This window comes from Palaemon carinicauda, chromosome 18 (assembly GCF_036898095.1).
Source record: "Palaemon carinicauda isolate YSFRI2023 chromosome 18, ASM3689809v2, whole genome shotgun sequence".
Classification (NCBI taxonomy): Eukaryota; Metazoa; Arthropoda; class Malacostraca; order Decapoda; family Palaemonidae; genus Palaemon; species Palaemon carinicauda.
Window position 1 is genome coordinate 130,448,749 of NC_090742.1, and position 7,500 is coordinate 130,456,248.

At 32.9% G+C, this 7,500-nt stretch overlaps 1 pseudogene; it reads right to left on the reverse strand.

Annotated features, from left to right (window-relative positions):
- The window catches only part of LOC137657155 (putative neural-cadherin 2), a 228,717-nt pseudogene that overhangs the window by 94,964 nt on the left and 126,253 nt on the right, over positions 1-7,500 (reverse strand).

Here is a 7,500-nt window from a genome sequence, read left to right on the forward strand (position 1 = left end):
ATGGTGAAAAGTGTATTGTTGATCCAGAATCGTTATCTTGAACCGTATCACCTCGAAAATTCCATTGTTTCTTCCGATGCATAATATCTATCCATTGTTAAAATTTGGTGAAAATTCAATGTGTCAATATGGTTTGACGTAATCTTTAAAATTGTGAAAAATACAAATCCAGATCTAGAATCCGGCTCCGATACCAGATCAACTCCAAAAGGGAATGGAGTCGTTCATGTCCTAAGATCTATCTGTGGTGGAAATTTAGTCAAAATCAGTTTTTTTTTTCTTTTTACGTATTCTTTAAAATTGCGAAAAAAAGCAAATCTGGATCTACAATACAGATCCGGATCCGGATCATCTCCAGAATTTAAGGTTGGATGGAACACTTTAGTGAGGTCATGAATAAGAGATACGAAGGGAATAATTTGATTAATGTATCTGAAGCTGATGAAGACCTTGATGTACCCAAGAATAAATTCAGTGTGTTTGAAGTCGAAGATATCATTAAAAAACTCAGGAGATGGAAAGCTTCTGGTTATAATGGAAAAACTACAGAGATGACACTGGCCGAAAATGAAGTGACTCCTAGAATACTTACAAGATTATTTCGTAGAATGTTGCATGAAGAGACAAAATCTGATGAAAGGGAGTTAGGAATGCTGATGAAAATACCCCAAAAAAGGGGACTCTACTCATTGCATTAATTACAGAGGCATCACATTTACGTTAGTCGTCCAAGCAGTATTTAGAAAAGTTAGTTGTTCTTACTATATTTTCATTTTAAGACATATACAGCAATGCGTAGAATATATAAATCTCCTTATGATGGCAATTGCAGACTATGAAAAAGCCTTTGATAGAGTGCACCACCCAATTTTGTGCAGAGTTCTACGATATTATGGAATTCCTCTTAAATATGGGAATTTGATTAAGTCTGTTCATTAGCATAGCAAGTAGAAGTGCAGTGGAGTTTTATCAAATAAATTTCCAGCCAACAGCAGAGTGCTCCAAGGGGATGTGTTGTCACCTATGTGGCTTATTCTCCTCATGGATTTTATATTGCGTAGAAAAGTTGGAGTTGTTAGAGAAGGTTTGGACTCACTCCCCAAGAGAGATTAGTTCACCAACTTTAACTGGGCTTCACAAGGCACAAGAATAGTTGGAAGACAAAGGCCTTCATAACTGAAGACTGTGAAGCATGAAGAAGGAGATGATGAATGGACAAGTATTGAATCAAAAGCCTAGGACAGAGACGACTGGCAATGGGCGGAGGAGTTGATGATGTGTATACAGATAACTATGTAAATTTTCTTATTAAATATGTATATATATATATATATATATATATATATATATATATATATATATATATATATATATATATATATAATATACATATATATATATATATATATATATATATATATATATATATATATATATATATATATATATATATATATGTATATATATATATATATATATATATATATATATATATATATATATATATATATATACATATATGTATATATACATGTACTGTATACCAGATATCAGTGTATACCATTTATGACGGGGAAGATTACTAACAGACAGACAGAATTATGCGGATATAAAAACCTTTTCTTTTTCATTTTAAAAATAAGCATAAATTCTCCATCATCAATGGTAATGTCTTCCTAAACAGAATAATTGGATAATTAATTCACTTGACATTCTCCATATGTTTCCATAAACAAGTCATAAAGGGTTTCATTTTCTTGACTAATGTGTGTAACGAACTCAATTTTACTTACCTAATAAGTGACATTGTCTCTGAGAGACACTTGAGAATCTATAATTAGGCAAATACTGTAACCATCACTATTTGATAGAATTTAAAGCTCCATCTGATTATGAGGGAATTTATTTTAAAAATATATTGTGGTTCATATGAGTTGAGAAATCGATATATCAGTATTGATTTCTTCCATGAAAACCGTTCTAACTAAGCCAGATATTATATACAAATATTTTTCTCGTTTCGATTTTAATGTTTTATGGTTTTATTGCATAATATATTTTATACTATTTATGTATGCAGACTTTTTCATTGTCTATTGATAAGATTTCCTTAATGTAAATTTAGGATCATATCACATGCAGTATTGGAAAACAGGTTATTTAATAATTACAATTTCCTGTTTACCATTTTAAATCTTAAATGATTATGAATAATCATTCTCTTAAACCTAATATCATTTGGATATGATTTACCTCATAGATATGACCTAAAGTATGTGAAAATTATGATATACCCGCGAGAATAGAGCAAATTTGTGAAGACAAAGGTAAAATAAAGAGTCTGGGTTATTTCTGTAATACACACAAAATTGCGGTGTTGAGTTTTTGCTAGGCGGAAATATTTATGAATAATCAAGGTTAGGTGTTCATGGTTTTTAATAAAATTCCTAGACGTATATTTGTATGTTAAGTGCTATAACATATTTCTGGAAAGCTTAAGAACTAAAATGGAATAAGTGTTTATCCATATGAAAGATATCTCCGTGATATTATCTCATATGAAAGAAGCCTATTTGGAAGAAAAAAAAAACTGTACGCTCACATAATGTTTTTTTCCCCAATGGCAGGGAGTGCAAAGCTTGTGAACACATAATTCTTAGAGGTAGATATGCTGTCACACGCAAATGAGAAATGTGTCTTTCCACCATCATTATCCAGTAATTGTAATGTCATTCCCTGTCAAGAACTGTTTGGACTCGCTCTGATGTTTGCTCAAATAAGTCCCATTGCCGTAATCTCGACGACAGATCCGGCCAGGTAACTTCTTCAACTGTTACAATAGAAAAAAATCCTTCAACCTTTCTACTTCAAGAATTTTTTTAAGCTTCCTTTTTTTACAATCTTTCAAGGTTCTTTGACATAGGTGTATATCTGTTTATCTATTCTTAAGGCAGTACATACCAGAACTTACTTTTATTTTTGGGGACATAGATTTTGTACACTCTTTCAAGGTTCTTTGATATAGGCGTATATTTTTTCATCTATTCTTTTAGCAGTACTTAACAGAACTTATTTTTCTTTTTTGGGAGGTATAGTATATATCATAGACATTACTTTTCTTTTCTTTTTACACGCTTTAAGGTTCTTTGATATGAAGGTATATATTTTTATCCATCTTAAGGTAATACACATATAGAACTTGATTTTTGTTTTGGAGGGTAGGGCTTCTTTGACCTCGCCGTATCTCCCAGTGCTTAAGAATAAACGAAAACGGGACGTAAAGAAGTTTCATTCTTTTTGTGAAGATGGGTCAATGTCTGGCAGAACTGACCTAAGTAAGTAGAGGTCATAGAATGTTTTCCCAAGAATTTTAAATACTTCCAGTAATGAGGTTCAATTACATGAATTTCTTCTGGAAACACGACGTGAGGTGGAGAATGTCACATTCTGATTGAGAGCATCAATATATTCCCTTAGAAGCATTTGAATTTTCTAAAGATTTACCCTGCCGGATAATACGAAATACATTTCCAATATTTTGAAAAATCACATTAAATTTATTTCATAAATAGCTTAGATTTTCTCAAAAAAAAAAATAAAATAGAAAAAATGTATAATTTTTCAACTTTGTGCCTATCGCACTCTTATCATCATCTGCAAAGGATATTCCTTGGTCAATCTTTTATTTCTATTTTTCAACTATTCTTAAATCCTCGAGTTTCCCCCTCTCACTTTTTCTCGCTTTTTCTAGGCTATTGCCTCCGCGGTGTAAGTACTGACGGTATCTCACCAAAGACCTTTCTCACTTACGAATACTTTTCCTTTATCTTTACCCAGCATTTCCTCGTTTGGTTCTTTTTTCTTCGATACCATATTTCTCTTTCCTTCTTCCTTCCCATGAACATTCTTACATCCAGATTTTATATTATTGTTCACTCACATCTGTCTACAAACCTCTTTCTTTGCCTGTATTTTCCCCAGCTTCCATTTACCATCGCTTCTTCCCGTCCCCAGAGTAAAGTCTTTATCTCATAGCTAAGGTGAAGACACCTTTTGTCTTTTTTTTTTTTTCTATTTTCTTAAGAGGAAAGTCATGGCTGAAGGGTAAATGTGTTAATGGATAAGAATCTTTTACCTGGGCATATTTTACCCAGCGTTTCCGAAGTAAAGATTACCAGAGAAAGACAGGGTAAAACTGAAAATGGGAGTTGAAGGTAGTTTTTAAGGCCTTTTCTTAAGTGAGGTTATAATCCGGACTGTTCATAAAGTTATAGCCTTTGCTTCATAAGATATGATTGTTTTTACAGGGGATGGTATCTTATATGGCCATAACGTTCACGGACATGTCATGATCTGATTATATTCTGTAGTTGTTTTATGATCTTTAATGTTAAAACAAGAATCCTACTTAACCCTTTCGATGCCAGTTGTGAATTCAGCGAAACCTCTGATGTAACAAAATGTGTCAAGACCACACAAACAATAGCTTGTTGATCTTTATTTGAAAGCTCTAGTCAAAATCTTTTCATTGAATATCATCTCTATACTTTGGGTGATTTTTGAAGAAAAAAAAATTTCAAATTTTGACAGTGAAAGGATTAATGGTTGTGCACGGTTTTCATTGTTTTACAGAATTCATATTTTCTCAAAATTTACATGAACTATTTTATCTGAGCCATTATATTAATTAAATTTTTATCTTTCCTAATAAATTACATATATTCTTGGCGTACGACAATCCTTTGTATAACTGATCAGAATGGAATAATAGTCAGACCCCAATATATTTTAGAAATCTTGTCCTTAGTTGTATCTGTGATCAAAATTATGATAAACCAGTCTAGAAAACACTTTAATCTTATTATCAAAGGGTAATGCCCTTTAAAATTGACATTACTACCAAAAAAAAAAAAAAAGAATAAGGAGAATAATACGGATGACCTTTATCTAAATAAAAGATTACTCACCATTTCCCATTTCCCTTGGAAGCCAATCTTAGGAAAGGTAATAAAATAATGAATCATGAAGTGAAAGATTCAAGGCTACTCACCATTAGTTATCTGTTCCCCGAGGGGGATTAGAAGAGGCATCAGAAGATTGACCGCCATGAGGGCAATGATACGGCGTCCAAGGAACTTCCAGCTACTTGTACCTGAACAGCCAGGAACTTCGTCAGGCATTGGCCAATTAAAGGTTGATACTCGAGTGACCTGAGATGAAAGAGATAAGAAAAGTGTCAGGAATGCAAGGGATTAATGGTAGCTATTACTCTCTCTCTCTCTCTCTCTCTCTCTCTCTCTCTCTCTCTCTCTCTCTCTCTCTCTCTCTCTCTCTCTCTCTGATCGATAAAATAATTCCAATAGGGCATAAATAAGATCAAAATCTCAATTTAGTTCATCGATTTAAACACAAGAAAAACTCCGATGAAAGTGGACTAAGATATGAATTATAATTCTAAAGAAAAACATTATTTAATTTAGAAATAAAAGTATATATACATAAATTATCAACAAGAATTCAGTTTTATTCATAGGTAGCATGTTGGCTCCTTTCTCCTATCCGTGTACCAAATAGCCTGGCTTAATCTTTACACATTATCCACTATCCCCATACAGCATAAAGTAACAAGCAAAGCACACCATTCTTTTTCATTCAAATGATTAAATACTGTAATTTTTCAGGGCGTAATTTTCACTTGATATGGATATAAGAAACGATAGCTATTATAAGCAGCTCTTCTATGAATTGTACACTATGGAAACAAACCAAATTTTCTCTAATCTTGGGTAGTGCCATAGCCTCTGTACTATGGTCTTCCACTGTCCTGTGTTAGAGTTCTTTAGCTTGACGGTATATTCAGCACACTATTCTATCAGTTTCTCTTCCTCTTTTATTCCTAAAGGGCATGCTGGGCAGGTTTCATTGAAAGGTTAAGTATGCCTGAGGGTTTATCAGGAGACTGCCTTTTCTCTTTCTGTTCCATTTCCTTCTTCAGGGGTATTTAATTTCAAATATATCACAACTGTCCTTCCTTCGATTAGAGTGGCTATTCTGAAGGGTACTAAGCCTTGCATGGCTTGTCACTCTGCCATGTTGACTAATTTTCTCCCATATCTTGTCTTTAAGTCTATGGATTGCATTTTTATTTTATCTATATAAAGTAGTTTACATATTGATTTCTCTATCATTTATGTTATGTTTGTTTTCAAGTATAAACGGACCTTTTGTGGTTTTTAATTCTTAATCTAACAGTACTGATGATATTCATCAAAATCTCATACTACGGTAAGGGTGTTGGCAGCATGTATTACAACTGATTACAATATTTCTTATAAATCCTGTTTTAATTGTAGATGTTATGAGATTAACAACATGAAGTTTTGTTGCAGAGATTACAAATTTTATTGCTGATACGTCTATTAGAATCCAGTATTGGATAATTTATTTTCGATTTTATTGTTACTATGGGTAAGATACAAGATGATAGAATGGCCTCTTTGTGCTTTTTGATAATTTCAATGCTCACCATAGTGAGTTATCATATTGTGTCTTCTACTGATTGCTATAGCTTAAGAGCTCTTGACCTCTCTTCTGAATCAGACTGTGAGAAAATTCTAAGTGAGCTTATCACAAGTATGGCAATTACTTGGACCTAGTCAGGACCCATCTAGAACTCTGGTAGTGCAGACCTCCCCACGGCATCTTATTTTTCGAAACTAATTTGCCTTAGAGTGGATTTGGTGGACCATTTGCACCACCCGGACCTTGCCTTTGACCTAGGACTTTCAAAATTAAATCACTTCCACGTCATAAGAATTAATACCGGAAAGTTTCACTATTCTATGTTTAAAATTATGGCCAGGAATTTGTTCACAAACAAACAAACAGACAAACGGACAGACAAACAGAGCCATGAAAATAACCTCCTCCCAACTTCGTTTGCGGAGGTAATGACATCCGAAATAAAGTATAGTATTGAACAAGATATACAACAGAAAAAGACATTCTCCTTCTCCGCTCAATTTTGCTGATACCAAAAATGTATTTGAGTGTTATAATCATAAATAAAAATATCAAAAAATATTAATATCACACCAATAAAAAAGAAAAAAACTTACAAGTGTAACTAAAGCGGGACTTTAACTTTTCATAATATCATTGTGATAGAAATGATTGGAAAATTAAAAGAAAAGGGAGTCCGAAAGAAGTAATTAAGAGTTTCAAAGGAAATTTGCGAAGTAGGATAATGAACCATGGCAAAGCTGATTAAAAAGGATCTTGAATTCCAGAGCCAGCCAGATTGAAAAAGGTTTCTCGAAAAGGGTCGAAGAGACATTAGGTACGAAAACGTAATAGGAAACCTTATAAATGCAATTGACTGAGAAATGCTTTCTGGAGATTCACCCAAATTCCACATTAAAAAAAGGATTCGAATATACATAGATTTCAATTATATTCACGAACAAAGTTTTGGCTCTCCCTCTCTCTCATTGTATATAT